General features: G+C 37.8%; 1 protein-coding gene across 3 annotated transcripts in view; it reads right to left on the bottom strand.

The window, feature by feature from the left end:
• Nucleotides 1–18,807, bottom strand: part of SPEN (spen family transcriptional repressor) — an 87,922-nt gene that overhangs the window by 62,534 nt on the left and 6,581 nt on the right. The window lies entirely within an intron of this gene.

Here is an 18,807-nt window from a genome sequence, read left to right as displayed (position 1 = left end):
ATGCATGTAAAAAATATAATTATCTAGAATTTTAAAATTCAAGAAAATTCTACAAATTTCATTAGGAGTTCATTGTATTTTATATATCCCTGTAATTTGGCTTTTTTTTTTAATTTGGCATTTTAAAAAGGCAGGCACAGCACTTTTAAATATAACACTCTTACATGCTGACAATCCAAGATCATAATTTTACACTTCCCCTGAAGAAGTTGACATTATCAGAAAGCACAACTTTTCATTTATATTCTCCAGTATGATTTAAGTTGTTACCTCTCACAAGGGAAACATAATCCTAAAATCCAGTTTCATCATGCAACTGAACTAGATGTAACAAAATTACATGGGATAAATTGATGAAAGGATCTTTTAAATTTGGGGAATAAAATGATAGAAACAGAAATATAAACATAAAAAAATACTTTCAAATGTATCTGACAAATGACTTGTTTTAAAAATCTAAGAAATCTTAACTCATTTTTTAAAAATTAGAGAAGACATTTCTCCAAAGAAGATATACAGATGGCAGACAAGCACAGAAAAAGACGCTCAAAATCATTCGTCATGAGGGAAATACAAATCAAACCCACAATAAAATACCACTCAGTTCACACCCACTAGTTTGGCTATTAGAAAAGACAACAGAACAGAACAAGTATTGGCAAGGATATGGAGAAATCTGAAACCTCCTGCATAGCTGCTGGAACTGTAAAATGGTACAGCCACTGTGGAAAAGTAGCATTTTCTCCAAAAGTTAAGCACAGAATTACCATATGACCCAGCACTTCCTAGGTATATACCCAAGACAACTGAAAACTAGGGCTCAACTATTTGAGCACCCATGTTGGTGAAGGAGAAGGTGAAAGTCACTCAGTCGTGTCCGACTCTTTGAGACCCCATGGACTTAGTCCATGGAATTCTCCAGGCCAGAATACTGGAGTGGGTAGCCCTTCCCTTCTCCAGGGGGTCTTCCCAACCCAGGGATCGAACCCAGGTCTCCCATATTGCAGGTGGATTCTTTACCAGCTGAGCCACAAGGGAAGCCCAAGAATACTGGAGTGGGTAGCCTACCCCTTCTCCAGCGGATCTTCCCAACCCAGGAGTTGAACCAGGGTCTCCTGCATCACAGGCTGATTCTTTACCAACTGAGCTATGAGGGAAGCCCTCATATGTACCAATGTTGGTACATATGCACCAATGTCGTTATTCACAAACACGAAAAGATGGAAACAACCCAAGTATCCATCAATGGATGAATGAATAAAGTGAAATGTGGCATATACATAAAATGGAATATTATATTAAGACATAAAAAGAAATGAAGTTTTGATATGTGCTAGAACATGGATAAACCTTGAAAACATCATACTAAATGAAATAAGCCAGACACAAAAGGACAATTAATTTATGATTCCACTTATATGAGGTATCTGGAATAGACAAATTCATGAAGACAAAGTAGAATAAAGGTTGAGAAGATACTGCTTAATGGTACAGAATGGAATTTTGTATGGAATGAATAAATTCTAGAAATAGATAGTGCTAACGGGTACATTACATTGTGAGTACACTTTTTTTTGGCTGTGCCAAGCAGCTTCCAGGATTAGTTCCCCAACCAGAGATGGAACCTGGGCCCTGGCAGTAAAAGCACCAAATCCAACCACTGGACAACCAGGGACTTCCCTGTGAATGCACTTAATGTCACCAACTGTACACGTCAAATGGTTAAAATAATAAATTTTGTATTTTGTATATTTTAACATGCACACACATACACAACTTATCACTTCAGCCCAAGAGCACAAAGGTTTATTCTATTAGAAAGAAGAAAGAAAAGAGGGAAGCATCAGCCAACTCTCCGTCAAAAAAAAGTCAGCCAAAATATGACAGGAAAAACAAATATTTAAGCTTAAATTCTGAATAACAAAGAGCTAAATGCAATATTGAAAAAAGGGACCAAACACTCAATGCACAAATTATGCATGTAAAACAAAGTCAAATGGCCCTCCTTCATCAAAATGGTGGGCTCACGGTCCCCATCATTGTTGTATAAGGGGAGTATAGTCTGGAAACAAAATACAAATTTGTCTCCAAAGTTAACAAAGAACTTCATCAGGTATTATATTACTCTTTTACACTGAGTAGACTAGAAACACCCGAATCTTAAAAAAAAAAAAGAAAAAAAAAACTGCTTAACTCTTCATATTCATAAAACTCAGCATGTACAGATGTGACAGATGGACCATAAAGAAGGCTAAGCAGCAAAGAATTGATGCTTCTGAACTGTGGTGCTGGAAAAGACTCATCAGAGTTCCTTGGACAGCAAGGAGATCAAACCAGTCAATCCAAAGGAAATCAACCCTCAATATTCACTGGAAGAACTGATGCTGAAGCTTGGCAACCTGATGCAGTGCTGACTCACTGGGAAAGACCCTGATGCTGGGAAAGATTGAGGGCAGGAGGAGAAAGGGGTGACAGGTGAGATGGTTGAATGGCATCACTGACTCAATGGATATGAGTTTGAGCAAACTTCAGAAGACAGTGACGGACTGGGAAGCCTGGCATGCTGTAGTCCATGGAATCGCAAAGAGCTGGACACAACTTAGCAACTGAACAACAAAAACAAAATGTAAATGTGATTTCCTGGTTTTGTCTACTCTTTTCAAAACAACACATTTCCTATAGTACTCAAGTAGTCCTCAAGTGTTCAAGATCAAACATTTACCTGACATTTACTAATTAAAAAAGAAAAAATAACAAAAATAATAAAATCACAATAATATTTTCCTTTATAAAAAACAACATCAAGCCTTAGCTATAGGTTTTCAGAGAATCTACCAAAGAGTCTCCAGTAACACGCACAAAAATTTTTTAAGTTACATAGTCACTGCTTGTAGTAATAAGTTAATTCACTTGTAGCTTTTAAAGAATCAGAGAACCAAAACTTTTTAAAAATGAGAACATAAACTTGAGAAATCGTATTTGATTGCTACCAGTTGCAGTATATAAAATCTAAAAGGTTTGTTTTCAAAAACACAATAAAAAAATATTACATTGGTTTCTGTTTGGTCAAAAATATTCACCATCAAAACGTATTAAATTTATCAACATACACTAGAGTTCTTAAAAGTTTTTAAGAGAGAATTTTAAAATAACCCAAAATAGTGCCACATTTACTGTGATGGCTTCCCTGGTGGCTCAGACGGTAAAAGCATCTGCCTACAATGTGAGAGACCCGGGTTCAATCCCTGGGTCAGGAAGATGCCTGGAGAAGGAAATGGCAACCCACTCCAGTACTCTTTGCCTGGAAAATTCCATGGACGGAGGAGCCTGGTGGGTTACAGTCCATGGTGTCACAAAGAGTCAGACACGACTGAGCAAATTTACTTTCACTTGGTCTCCTGTAAACATCTATTTATGGGCTTTCCTGGTGGCTCAGTCTACGGGGTTGCTAAAGAGTTTTGCAACTAAACAACGACTTTGCAACTAAACAACAATTTTTTTACATTATTAAAACATTCAAAATCATTCCTCTTCCAAACTCAAACAGTTGTGTTATAAATACATCCATCACAACCACCAAGCTATCTGTAACAATGCTGTAACATCAACACTTACAGAAATCAAATAGTAAAAAATTTTTATGAAGGAATTACAAAATTTATAAATCAATGACTTGATCCTATATTTAGACCAAAAGACTGGCTTCCCCTCTGTGTTAGACCTTTATTTCCTATACCAGTGACTACAAATACTTCAAGAATACCAAAGTGCAGAATCCGTTAGAAATTTAAAAGCATTATGTGTGTGTGTGTGCTAAGTCGATTCAGTCATGTCGGACTCTGTGCAAGTCTATGGGCCCTATGCCAGGCTCCTCTGTCCATGGGATTCTCCAGGCAAGAATACTGGAGTGGTTTGCCATGCCCTCCTCCAGGGGTTCTTAACAGCATTTAAACTGGAGCTGGCCACAATTTTCCTATATAGTCACAGGAAAAATTTTTTTTAATTTTCATTGCAATAAAATATAACATAAAATTAGCTATTTAGACACTTAAGAGTACAACCCCAATCTTTTCAAATAAATGACAGCTATTTCTGGTCCTCAACATAGTGGAGGTAGACATTAAAGCTACATAATTTACAATTACTGATACTCCCCATACATCAACACATTAATGTAGTATGTAGCTCAGAATCATACGTTTAGATTGCAAAACTCCCGCAATTTGGACATAATCAAATAAGATGTTGATGTTTTAATATGTCATATGTCTTATTATCAATTTAAATAAGTTAAAAACCAAAGGAAGAACCTGTTTTAACAATTATCTAAAACAACAAAGATAAATTTAAATTGTTAGCATGATAATCACAAATTACAAGTTAATTGTCATTTACCAATTTGTCTAAATTAATCTGTCCAAAGGATCAAAAACTGATACAAGCCCAGAAAATGGAAAATATTTGCAAATTATCTGATAGCTCTTACAGCTCAACAATGAAAAGATATATTATAATTTAAAAATAGGCAAAGGATATATAGACAATGTCTCCCAAAAAGATAAACAGCCAATAAACACACAAAAATTCGCTTAACAACATCAGTCTTTAGGAAAATAAGAACCAAAACCACAGTGAGATACCACTTCGCACTCAATACAATGGCGAAAATAAAAATGACAGACAATAACAAGTAATTAGGATAAGAAGATTTCTAAGATTTTCCCAAGATTTCTAAACCCTAAGGCATTGCTGGTGAAACTGCAAAATGGTACAGTCACTTTGGAAATCAATTTGGAAGTTCCTGAAAATGTTCAACTTAGAACCATATAATTCAGCAATTCTTCTCCTAGATATGAACTAAAAATGTATGTCCACATAAAAATACAGAAATGTCACAATATCATTATTCATAATAGCCAAAAAAAAAGTTCAATTGCTGAGTGGAGTTTTTAAAATGTGATATATCCATTCAATGGATGTCATTCGGCAATGAAAAGGAATGAAGTTCTAATACATGCTACAGCAATGGATGAATCTCGAAGAATTATACCAAGTAAAAGAAGCCAGTCACATATTGTATGATTTCATATGCGAAAGGTCCAAAATAGGCAAATACACAGAAGTAGAAAAAAGATTAGTGGATGCCAGAAGTTGGGGAGAAGAAAGAATGGGGAATGACTGCAAATAGGTTTCATTCTGGAGTGATGAAAATATTCTGATATCAGTGGTGATGGCTGCACAACTCCGGAATTATTCTAAAAAACAACTGAACTGTAAACCTTCAGGGAAAGAATTTTATGCCATATGAATTATATCTCATTAAAACTGCTATTAAAAGAAAAAACACAAGATAGTACCTGTCACTGTCTTTTCTTTACTATTTACGTGCGTATGTATATACGTATGTATGTATTTTTGGCTGTGATGAGTCTACACTGCTATGCACGGAGTGCAGGCTTCTCATTGTGGTGGCTTCTGCTGTTGCAGAGCACGGGTTCTATAAAGTGCGCAGGCTTCAGTAGCTACTGCCTATGGTAGTTGTGGCTCATGGACTCAACTGCCCCAAGGCATGTGGGATATTCTACAACCAAGGATCAAATCGGTGTCCCCTGCATTGCAAGGTGGATTCTTAACCACTGAACTCCCAGGGAAGCCCCTGTCACTGTCTTTTAATAAATCAGAATTTATGCCTCCTTTAGTCACAAGCATTTACATTACCCTCAATATATTGGGTTGGCCAAAAAGTTTTTGTTCATTTGGGGTTTCAGAATACCCGAATGAACTTTTTGGCCTATTCAATAAATCAACTGAATGCCACGTTTTCTGTAAATGGGCACACACCGAAGACATTTTCTATTTCAGTCATGCCTGCCTGGGAAGATAAGAAACCCATTAGATGACAAGCAAAACCTATCTTCACTTCACAGCAATACCGAATTCTTTCAGTATAAATGTATAAAACATATCTATAAGCTATTCTTAAAAAATTAACATAGTCCCCTTTAATCACACTCTATCTTTGGAGTAAGAACTGTACAAATAACTAAAGATGGCAAAAACAGACTCAGAATCCCTACAGCCAGCAAAGAGGAGTCAACCACAGGCTCCCAACCTCATTTTTAGGAAAAGCTAATATTTAAAATATTGCTCTACTTGGAGGAATGGGGGAATGGTGGTAAAAGAAGGCGTGGAGAATGATTTGTAACAGCTTACTGATTTATGTTCTCTCTCTGCCAAAAATAAATAATTAATAGTTTGTTGTACAGTCTTCTACAGACTCTCAGCATGAGATAAAATACCTATGTAATAAAGGAAAAGACCATATAAATTAAAGAAAAGACCATATAAATTAAACCACATAAAAATTATAACTCCTAAATTGCAAAATGCAGTCAAAAGACAAATGGGGAAAAATACCTGCAAATGAGAAATAAGTGATTTCCTAAATATACAAACTTCTGCAAATCAAAGGAGCCAGAAGCCCACCCCCCCAAAAACTGGCAGAATACCTAAATAGGAAATTCTTAAATAATTTCACTCAAAATTTCAAAAATCCAAAAAGAGTACCATGTAACACAAAAATCTAAATATTAATATCTAGATAACAGTGAAAGTCTAGGAAAATAATACTTTCATAACACTGTCTGCAGGAATATAAATTAGATAAACATCTAAGGAAGACACTCCTAGCATCCAGGGGTTAGGACTCCGTGCTTCTAATGCAGGGGGTGCAGATTCGATCCCTGGTCAGTGAACTAAGATTCCGCGTGCCCTGTGACCCAGTCAAAAATAAATGATAAAAGAAATTCAGAACTAAGTACACATCCCCAGAAATTTCATGCAAAGGAATTTTTCATTCATGTATAATTGCACATGTCTCAGTGTACAAGATTCCTTAGTAAGCAGTACTGCTTATAACAATAAAAAAAAATGGAACCACCATTCCACTTTGTCTCTATGAATTTGACTGCTCCAGGTAGTTAATGTAAGTGGAGGCATACAGTGTTTATTCTTTCGTGACTTATTTCACCTATCATAATGTCTTCAAGGTTCATCCATGTTGTAGCCTAAGTCAGAATTTCCTTTCCTAACATAATACTGGAAATCAAAAATACTCACTTAGACTTTCCTGGTAGTACAGTGGATAAGAATCTGCCTACTAATGCAAGGGACAAGGGTTCAATCCCTGGTCCAGGAGGATCCCACATGTCTCAGGGCAACTAAGCCAGTGCACCACAACAACTGAAGCCTGAGCCCTGGAGCCCATAGGCCGGGTGCCTGGAGCCTGTGCTTGCAACCAGAGAAGCCGCTGCAGGGAGAAGCCCACGCCCCGAAGAAAAAAAAAAAAAGGGATAGCCCCCCTCCCGCCCCCTCCTCCCCGTCCCCGCAGCTCAAGGCAACTAGAGAAAGCCCACATGCAGCAAGAGACTCCAAGGAAGGAGGGTAGAGAAAGAAGAAAGGAAGGAAGGGGTATAAATGCAAAGGTCTCTGAAAATGTGCTTCCTACCTGGTTTAATAGGACTATTACAGTACAATCACTGAAAAGGAAATTAACTTCTAATCTATGGCTTACTTCATAGTAGTAACAAAATAACAGTTTAAAAAAGACTGAGAAATTATAAATTCCTTCTAATATGTCACTTGATTACATTTCTATCCTAATTTCATAACATTTGGGTGCTTAGACAGAATAAAATCAAGACAGAAATGTGATCTTTTTATAATAGACACAAATTTAATATTCTTTTTATCCACCATTGTATTTTTGAAAAATCTTTAAAGACTACCTGTATTTCCAGATTAAGGAAATGTACCACTCTAATCTTAAAAGATCTTTGGATTTTTCTACTTAATTCCAATGGTTTATAAACTTTTAAATAATCATGCTTCCAAATTAAAAAAAAACTTTGCACAAAATTAAATCCATTAAATTATTAAGTCGCCAGTTTCTATTCAATCATTCCTGAAAATACTAATATGCAAACTTCTTCAGTCAACACTTTAGTCTGATTAATTGTCATCTTTAGAGCTAAAAAGCTTTTTCTTATAAGCAAAAATGTTTTACAATCAAATTTCCAATAAGATCAACACAAAGGAAATCAAATGTCACAATCCTGTGAGACCCCAATCTGTGATGCAAGTTCCTTTTATACATGTACTTTTACACTGGCAAAGCAAATGTATGCTGAAATGGAATAATCTGTGTTAAAAACCACCGTGGAAAGGGCTAGTTCATTAAAAAATAAAATGGGGTGCTATAAGTGACAAGAAAAATTAAGACTATATTCTTATATACCTTAGATTAGTATAACGAGGCACATACACCATGTTTTAAAATTAACTGCAATATAATTTAAAACTATTTGAAACTTTACAAAGACCACTTAAATTTGGACCTAAGAAAGGCTATTTTTGATTGATAAGCGTAGTTATTTAGCAGAATGATTCACTTGAAAAGAACTTATATGCCTATGTTTTGCATGATGGATACACAGTATTCAGAGATTGTAAGCTCTTTTATTATCCAACTAATCATTAATATATACTTTTTAAAAAATCTTCACAGCATTCCAGTGACTCTTATTCATTATGAAGAATGACAGGCAGAACCAGATTTTCTTTTTCTTTGGCTTGCAAGAGCTTTTAATATTATACTCGTTCATCTCTCGCTTTAAGTTTTCAGTTATCAATCAAAACACCATTTGGATCAAAAGTTGACACAGTGAGCATATACACGAGAGAGTTACATGTACAGATTTTCATTGGCCCCATAGAGATCATGCCAGTAAATTTGCCAGCAAATTTGGAAATACGGCAGCAAATTTGGAAAACTCAGCAGTGGCCACAGGACTGGAAAAGGTCAGTTTTCATTCCAATCCCAAAGAAAGGCAATGCCAAAGAATGCTCAAACTACCACACAATTGCACTCATCTCACACACCAGTAAAGTAATGCTCAAAGTTCTCCAAAGAAAGAAAGAAAGTGAAGTCGCTCAGTCGTGCCGACTCTTTGCGACCTCATGGACAGTAGCCTGCATAAAGCTCCTCCATTCATGGGATTATCTAGGCAAGAGTACTGGAGTGGGTTGCCATTTCCTTCTCCAGGGAATCTTCCCGACCCAGGAACTGAACCCATTGAAGACAGATGCTTTACCATCTGAGCCACCAGGAAGTCCCAAAATTCTCCAAGCCATGCTTAATCAGTATGTGAACCATGAACTTCCAGATGTTAAAGCTAAATTGAGGAAAGGCAGAGGAACCAGAGATCAAATTGCCAACATCCGCTGGATGATCAAAAAAGCAAGAGTTCCAGAAAAACATCTACTTCTGCTTTATTGACTATGCCAAAGCCTTTGACTGTGTGGACCACAACAAACTCTGGAAAATTCTGAAAGAGATGGGAATACCAGACCACATGACCTGCCTCTTGAGAAATCTGTATGCAGGTCAGGAAGCAACAGTCAGAACTGGACATGGAACAACACATTGGTTCCAAATAGGGAAAGGAGTACGTCAAGGCTGTATACTGTCACCCTGTTTATTTAACTTATATGCAGTGTACATCATGAGGAACGCTGGGCTGGATGAAGCACAGCTGGAATCAAAATTGCCAACAAAGGTCCGTCTAGTCAAGGCTATGGTTTTTCCAGTAGTCATGTATGGATGTGAGAGTTGGACTATAAAGAAAGCTGAGTGCCAAGAATTTATGCTTTTGAACTGTGGTGTTGCAGAAGACTCTTGAGAGTCCCTTGGACTGCAAGGAGATCCAACCAGTCCATCCTAAAGGAAATCAGTCCTAAATATTCATCGGAAGGGCTGAAGCTGAAGCTGAAACTCCAATCCTTTGGCCACCTCATGCGAAGAACTGACTCACTGGAAAAGACCCTGGTGCTGGGAAAGATTGAAGGCAGGAGGAGAAGGGGACGACAGAGGATGAGATGGTTGGATGGCATCACCGACTCAATGGACAAGAGTTTGGTAAACTCCAGGAGTCGGTGATTGGCAGGGAGGCCTGGCGTGCTTCAGTCCATGGGGTCACAAAGAGTCGGACACGACTGAGCAACAGAACTGAACTGATAGACATCATGTTACATATCCCATTTTATAACTTGTTTTGTCATTAAATATTTATCCATGCCAATAAAGACCCTTTACCAGTTCTAACATGTTCATAGTTTGCCCTAGAACAAGATTTTCTAAACTAAAAAGATCTCAGAAATCTTAAAATCCAACCCATTTAATTCATTGGAGAAAATAAATGTACTCACTTTAGATAATAAATGTGTTACTGAAGAGATAGTTTCCTATTTTGTCCTTTTCTGCTGCACCACATGGCTTACAGGGTCTTAGTTCCGCAACGAGGGACTGAACCCACGCCCTATAGGCAGTGAAAGCATGGAGTTCTAACCACTGGAATGCCAGGGAATTCCCTGTCTTATTTTATATACAATATCACGTACTAACTGAATTAAAGACACTCCATAAATTGAGATTTTTACAAATCTTGTTTTCTTTAAGGCTAGATCCATCTATATAGCAGAAATCAATATCTAATATGGCATCTAACACTGGATGTGCTTGAAATTCATATCATTCAAAGAATTAAAGCTGACCAAAAGGAACAATCTTAAAAGCCTAAAGATTCCATGATTTTTAGGATAAATGGGGAAGGGAGGAGGATGAAAAAAACAGAAAAAAAATCCCAAAAGATAAGGAGCAGTTCTAATCTAAGTTTACAGTGAGGAAAAAGAGGGAAAGAATCAAGCTATTCAAAGGACACTACTTTATTTCATTTTCAAGTCAAAGTTTTTCAGTGATTAACTTTTTAACCTCAACCTTTTTAGGTCAAGGCTAAAATCAGTACTTAAATATACTGCTAGCATTCTACTCTTAACCTAATGGTTTGCCTAAACCAATATTTCTTAAACTTTTTTCCACGGACTGCTTTGACAGTCTTGTGAAACCTATAAACCCTTTCTCAGAATATTATTAAATTAAAGGCTCAGTGGTAAAGAATCCACCTGACAATGCAAGAGACTTAGGTTCGATTCCAGGGTTGGGAAGATCTCCTGGAAAAGGAAACGGCAACCCACTCCAGTATTCTTCCCTGGAAAATTCCACGGACAGAACAGCCTGGCAGGCTACAGTCCATGGGGTCATAGGGAAAATAAAATGCATGAATTACAAGGAAACCAATTATATTGAAACACAGTTATCAAATATTCAAAAATAGGCCCTTTTGAACATATAGGAAATACAGAGGACAAAAGTTGATGTTAATGTATACCACAGGACACAAATGTAATCAGCAAAACATACTGTGAAAAACTCCACAGTCAACCTGATTTCCAACAAATTAAGCTGTAAAGAGAGATTAAAACTTACGGATTAAAAAAAAATCTAAATAGTCTAATGTCTAAGTAAATGTAGCATCTTGACTGTGGTAGTGGTGGTGATCACAAGGATGCCTACATTCCTCAAAATTCAACAAACTCAACACTTGAAGCAGGTACATTTTATTGTATGCAAATTACACCTCAACAAAATTTTTAAAATAAATCTTACGTATTTTATTTAGAGCCTGAGTTTAAAAAATAAAAAAGATTCTTAAAGCAATTACAAACTTGAGTACTGGCTCAAGTTTGTAATTGAGCCAATGGTATATCCCTATTCAAATGCCTCAGTCAGACTGGGTATTTGAAATACAGATATACCACAGTATTGGTGCATATCTTCTAGAGATAAACACTGAAATATTTATGGATAAAGATGTCTGGGAGCTACTTCAAAATAATACCAACTATACACATTGTAGGGCTTGTGCAAAGGAATACAGTTCTTAATTTATTAAGCAACTCTTTGGACAGGGACGAAGAGAAGTACAGAGGGAGGGGAAAAAGAAAGCAGAGTGCCACCACTATGGAAAGCAGTATGAACGTTCACCAAAAAATTAAAAATATAATTACCATATGACAGCAATTCCACTTCTGGGTATATATCCAAGGAAAACAAAAACACTAATTTGAAAAGACATATGCATCCTCACGTTCACTGCAATATTCATTTATTACCAAGAGCCAAGATATGAAAACAATCTGTATCCGCAGATCAGTGGATGGATAAAGAAGATGTGACATATGGGCTGTGTATGTTATGCACACACATGCAGAATGGAATACTATTCAGCCATAGAAAAGAAAATCTTGACATTTGGAGCAAAATGAGTAAAACTTGAGGGCATAATACTAAGTGAAACAAGTCAGAGAAAGACAAATACCATTTGATCTCATTTACATGGGAATTCTTTAAAACAAAAAAGTTTATTGATACAGAAAAAAGATCAGCGCCTGGTGAATGCAGAGATGGGTGGAATGAAAGGGCTCAAAAGGTACAAACTTTCAGTAATAAAGTGAATGTCACAGGGACATAACGTACAGCACAGTGACTACAGTTAATACTGTATTTGCATATGTGAAAGTTCCTATGAGAGTAAATCTTAAAAGCTCTCATCACGAGAAAAAAAAAATGGTTTTTGTAACCATGTATGATAAGGAATGTTAACTAATGGTAATCATTTTGCAATATATACAAATATCATATTATTATGTTGTATACCTGAAACCAATATAAGGTTATGTCAATTATACTTCAATTAAGAATTAAATTAAAATTTACTAATTTAAAATTAATTTTTAAAAATTTAAGTTAAAACAAAAAAAGAAATAAGGTTGAGGTCATTAAGGTTTGGGGGGAAGTAGAGCAAGAGAAAATTTGCTGAGATATCACATAAAGTGAATGACTAACACCCAAATACATGGAGCAATGATGGGACTTAATATTATTTCTAAAAAACAAGCTTTTTACCACTACCTCTTCTGAATGACTGAGTATATAATACAGTTCATATTGATCCTGTGATTAACCTCATGTCATAAAGTCAGTGGGGAAGTAGGACCAAAACCAACAGTTTAAAAGTGAGGTTGCTCTAAATCTGCCTACAAATAGCACCAGAGGCAGGTGATTCATCCATCCACAAGTTGTCTCCTATAAGGTAAAAAATTGAAGACAAAAACATTCAAGTAATTTCGAGTTCCACCTTCCTTTCCTTGCCTTTCACCTCCCCCAGTGTTGGTTTTCAAAGAGAATAGCCAAAAGGGAGGGGATTTGACGCAGAGGCAGCAGGGGCGAGGTGCCCAAAGGTAGATGAGGCAGAGTGGCTGGGGTATAAGCTATACTGAGAACATGACTAGGTAAATAAGCAAATATATTGAGAACAACAGTCAGGTTTCTCACTGCTGAGAAGCAGTTTATAAACATGGAAATGGGGAGTTCAGAAAGAATCCTCATGTATTGAAACATGTGCGAACATAGCTTTTAAATATATGATATAGTGGCACATGCAATTTTGGTGGTGGTGGTGCTCAGTTGCCAAGTCATGTCCAACTCTTTGTGACCCCATGGATTGCAGCACATCAGGCTTCCCTGTCCTTCACTATCTCCTGAAGTTTGCTCAGATTCACATCTGTTGAGTCAGTGATGACATCTCATCCTCTGCCACCCTTTTCTTTTGCCTTCAATCTTTCCCAGCATCAGAGTCTTTTCCAGTGAGTCAGCTCTTCATATCAGTTGGCCGAAGTATTGGAGCTTCAGCATCAGCATCAGTCCTTCTAATGAATATTCAAAGTAGACTTCCTTTAGGATTGACTGGTCTAGGTTTGTCATACCTTTCCAAGGAGCAAGCATTTTTAAATTTCATGTCTGGGTCACACAGAGTCGGACACGACTGAAGTGACTTAGCAGCAGCAGCAGTCACTGTCCACAGTGATTTTGGAGTCCAAGAAAATAACATCTGTGACTGCTTCCACTTTTTCCCCATGTATTTGCCATGAAGTGATGGGACCAGATGCCATGATCTCAGTTTTTTGAATGTTGAATTTTAAGCCAGCCTTTTCACTCTCCTCTTTCACTTTCATCAAGAGGCTCTTTAGTTCCTCTTCACTTTCTGCCATTAGAGTTGTATCATCTGCATATCTGAGGCTGCTGACTCTTCTCCCTGCAATCTTGATTCCAGTTTGTGATTCATCCAGCCTGACATTCTGCATGATGCACGCTGCATAGAAGTTAAATAAGGAGGGTGACGATATACAGCCTTCTCATACCCCTTTCCTAATTTTGAACCAGTCAGTTGTTCTGCGTAAGATTCTAACTGCTGCTTCTTGACCCACAAACAGGTTTCTCAGGAGACAAGTAAGATCATCTGGTATTTCCATCTCTTTAAAAATTTTCCAGCTTCTGATCTACACAGTCATAAGCTTTAGCATAGTCAATGAAGAGGTAGTACACATATACACACACAATACACATCCTCTTATCTCTGTACCAATGAGTAAACTTGCACCCAGATCTTGGTTTCTAAATACCACCCCTCATGAAAAGAACCAAGAGTTTATTGGACAAATGGTTGATTCCAGGACTGGGGGAGGGAAAATACAAGACAAGCCTTTGTTGTTGCCAGAAATAAATGTTTAAGAGAATAGTGGGGAGATATCAAAAGGTCAAAGTAGCCAATTTGAAGGCGTTCCCACTGGTCAAATCTAGAATGATTTGGGTATCAAAATAAGCAAGCCCTGAATTAAAACCTACAGAAAAAATGGAAATCATATATATGTGTGTCTGTATGTACACACATATTTCCAAATACATATTGTTGTTGTTTAGTTGCTCAGTCGTGTCCGACTCTTCACAACCCCATGGACTGCAGCATGCCAGGCTTCCCTGTTCTTCACCATCTCCTGGAGCTTGCTCCAACTCATGTCCATTGAGTTGGGGACACCATCCAACCATCTTGTCCTCTGTCATCCTCTTCTCCTGCCTTCAATCTTTCCCAGCATCAAGGTCTTTTCTAATGAATCGGCTTTTCACATCAGGTGGCCAAAGTATTGGAGTTTCAGCTTTCAGCATCAGTCCTTCTAATGAATATTCAGGATTGATTTCCTTTACGATTGACTGGTTGGATCTCCTTGCAGTCCAAGAGCCCCTCAAGAGTCTTCTCCAATACCACAGTTGAAAAGCATCAATTCTTCGGCATTCAGCCTTCTTTATGGTCCAACTCTCACATCCACACACGACTACCAGAAAAACCGTATCTTTGACTATAGGGACCTTTCTTGGCAAAGTAATGTCTCTGCTTTTTAATATGCTGTGTAAGTTGGTCACAGCTTTTCTTCCAAGGAGCAAGCTGCGGTCACCATATGCAGTGATTTTGGAGCCCAAGAAAATAAAGTCTGTACTGTTTCCATTGTTTCCCCATCTATTTGCCATGAAGTGATGAGACTGGGTGCTATGATCTTCATTTTTTGAATGCTGAGTTTTAAGTCAGCTTTTACACTCTTCTCTTTCACCTTTATTCAAATATGTATATATATTCTCAATATATATATTTGTATTTTGGATAAACTACTGCACAATTGCACTCATCTCACACGCTAGTAGTCATGCTCAAAATTCTCCAAGCCAGGCTTCAGCAATATGTGAACCATGAACTTCCAGATGTTCAAGCAGGTTTTAGAAAAGGCAGAGGCGCCAGAGATCAAATTGCCAACATCCGCTGGATCATGGAGAAAGCAAGCGAGTTACAGAAAAACATCTATTTCTGCTTCATTGACTATGCCAAAGCTTTTGACTGTGTGGATCACAATAAACTGTGGAAAATTTTGAAAGAGATGGGAATACCAGACCACCTGAGCTGCTTCTTGAGAAATCTGTATGCAGGTCAGGAAGCAACAGTCAGAACTGGACATGGAACAACAGACTGGTTCCAAATAGGAAAAGGAGTGCGTCAAGGTTGTATATTGTCACCCTGCTTATTTAACGTATATGCAGACTACATCATGAGGAACGCTGGGCTGGAAGAAGCACAAGCTGGAATCAAGATTGCTGGGAGAAATATCAATAACCTCAGATATGCAGATGACACCACCCTATGGCAGAAAGTGAAGAGGAACTAAAAAGCCTCTTGATGAAAGTGGAAGAGGAGCATGAAAAGGTTGGCTTGAAGCTCAACATTCAGAAAACAAAGATCATGGCATCTGATCCCATCACTTCACGGGAAATAGATGGGAAAACAGTGGAAACAGTGTCAGACTTTATTTTTCTGGGCTCCAAAATCACTGCAGATGCTGACTGCAGCCATGAAATTAAAAGACGCTTAACTCCTTGGAAGGAAAGTTATGACCAACCTAGACAGCATATTAAAAAGCAGAGACATTACTTTGCCAACCAAGGTCCATCTAGTCAAGGCTATGGTCTTTCCCGTGGTCATGTATGGATATGAGAGTTGGACTGTGAAGAAAGCTGATCGCCAAAGAATTGATGCTTTTGAACTGTGGTGCTGGAGAAGACTCTTGAGAGTCCCTTGGACTGCAAGGAGATCCAACCAGTCTATTCTAGAGGAGATCAATCCTGGGTGTTCATTGGAAGGACTGATGCTAAAACTGAAACTCCAATACTTTGGCCACCTCATGTGACGAGTTGACTCACTGGAAAAGACTCTGATGCTGGGAGGGATTGGGGGCGGGAGGAGACGGGGATGACAGAGAATGAGATGGCTGGATGGCATCACCAGCTTGATGGACATGAGTTTGAGTGAACTCCGGGAATTGGTGATGGACAGGGAGGCCTGGTGTGCTGTGATTCATGGGGTCGCAAAGAGTCGGACACGACTGAGCGACTGAACTGAACTGATATATGTATAAATATATATATTTACATATGTATATAAAAATACATATTTCCAAATATATATATGGAAAATTCTTACCTACAGCAGAATTACTGAAGAAATAATCACAGTAATAGATTATCATTTGGCAACAATCACAGCAGTATATAATACAGTCAAGAGTCAACAATGAGGGGACTTCCCTGGTGGTCCAGTAGATAAGACTCCTAGTTTCCAGTGCAGGGAGCCTGGGTTCAATTCCTGATCAGGAAACTAGATTCCACATGCCACAACTAAGGCCCAATGCAGCCAAATAAGTAAACAAAAATGAAAACATTTTTAAAAAGTTATCAAAGGATGTTAAGGCTACCAGGTTTAGGGCTGACGATGGAAAAGACTATCAGAACAACACTGGATATCTTCCCATAAAATGTTAATCAAATAAAAGGGGGAAAATACTGAAGACACTAATTTTACTAGGTGATCAAAGTTAACATCACCAGTGTGGGATGGAGCCATACTGTTTCCATATTTTTATAAAGCACATTCTGTGGTATATCCACCAAGAAAGCATGACCTGATCTGGTCACGAGGTAATATTGGACAGACCTGGGTTCAGGGTCAGCCTGCAGACTGAAACAACTATGTTCTTTAAGACTATGAGGCACATGAGAATTAAGAGTAAGAAACTGTTACAGAAGGATGACACCCAACAACCAAAGGCAATAGATGGTACTGGCTAGGATCCTGGATCAGAAAAGAAAGAGGGACATTGCTGGGATGACTGGCATCATTTGAACTGAACTGATGGACTGGGTAATACTGTTATACCAGTGTTGATTTCCTGGCTGAGAATACTGCATGGTGAAACGCAGGAGTGTCTTTGTTTTCAGGAGGTACACACTGGAGAATATAAGGGTGAAAGGATGACATGCCAGGAGACAACAAGAGAAGGTAATGCAAGAAACGTGGCAAAATGCTAACAACTGAGGAATCTGTGTGAAGGGAACGTGGGAATTCTTTGTACTCTTCCTTAACTATTTCAAAATAAATTTTAAGTGAAAAAAGTAACAGTTAGGCAGTGGATCTAGTTATATGGATTGGTCTTCATCCCTGTGAATCAAATGTTATCTTTTCAAAGAGGCATTCCTCATCACTGCCACCCCCATTACTCCCCATCCCTTAATGTGCTTTCTTTTCCTCATAAAGCAGAATAGGTCATGGTTGATGGTCACTGGAGCCAAATGATGGGTACACAGGATTAATTTACTGTTTTTCTACCTTTTGTGTACGTTCAAAATTCTCAAAGGTAGAATTTTAAAAGTATATCCACAACAGATTGACCATACACTATCGTGTGTGTGTGTGTGTGTGTGTACAGAGAGAGATTCATGCTTCATGCTGTCTGTAGTAATCTGCACACAGACAGACACAGATCTTGACCCAGGGATTGAACCTGGATCTCCCAAACTGCAAGAAGACTCTACCATTTGAGCCACCAAGGGAAGCCCCCATATATATACAAATATATATATTTGTGTATGTGTCTATACACACCTTTATTAATGCATTAAATAGAAGTATTTAGCAGGTCTAAAAGTTACTATCATTTCAAGTTGTGATGAGCATAAATGAGATATCTGCAACAACTGTAATGTGAAATACGCAAATACATCTGATTGGTGCTGGTGATCATCACAGGTATTGCTCATACTACCATGCTGGTACTATACCACGATACAGTTAAGAGTTGACAGAAATGCTAAATTCTGATAAGAAGTTAGTGAAAATAAAGATACAGTATTTTCCAAGCAAAATTTAAGTACCTCCTCCTAAATTCTGGTCTAAATGGCAATAGTTTTCATTGAAGAATCTAATATCCTTTTGATATAGTAAAGTGCTAAACTTTTAAAATATTTTTTCTTTTAATCTCAGATGACTTAAATAATTTTGAGTGGGGAATTCCCTGGCAGTCCAGTGGCTAGGGGTCCACATTTCCACTGCACAGGGCATGGGTTGGTTCCATGGTTGGGGAACTAAGATCCCACATGCCACAACATGCAGCTCCCCCATGGGAAAAAAAAAATAA

The sequence above is a fragment of the Moschus berezovskii genome, chromosome 17 (genome assembly GCF_049115385.1).
Source record: "Moschus berezovskii isolate FMDL1 chromosome 17, NW_MosBer_1.0, whole genome shotgun sequence".
NCBI lineage: Eukaryota > Metazoa > Chordata > Mammalia > Artiodactyla > Moschidae > Moschus > Moschus berezovskii.
Note: the sequence above shows the minus strand (reverse complement) of the source record. Positions and strands in the feature narration are given on the sequence as shown.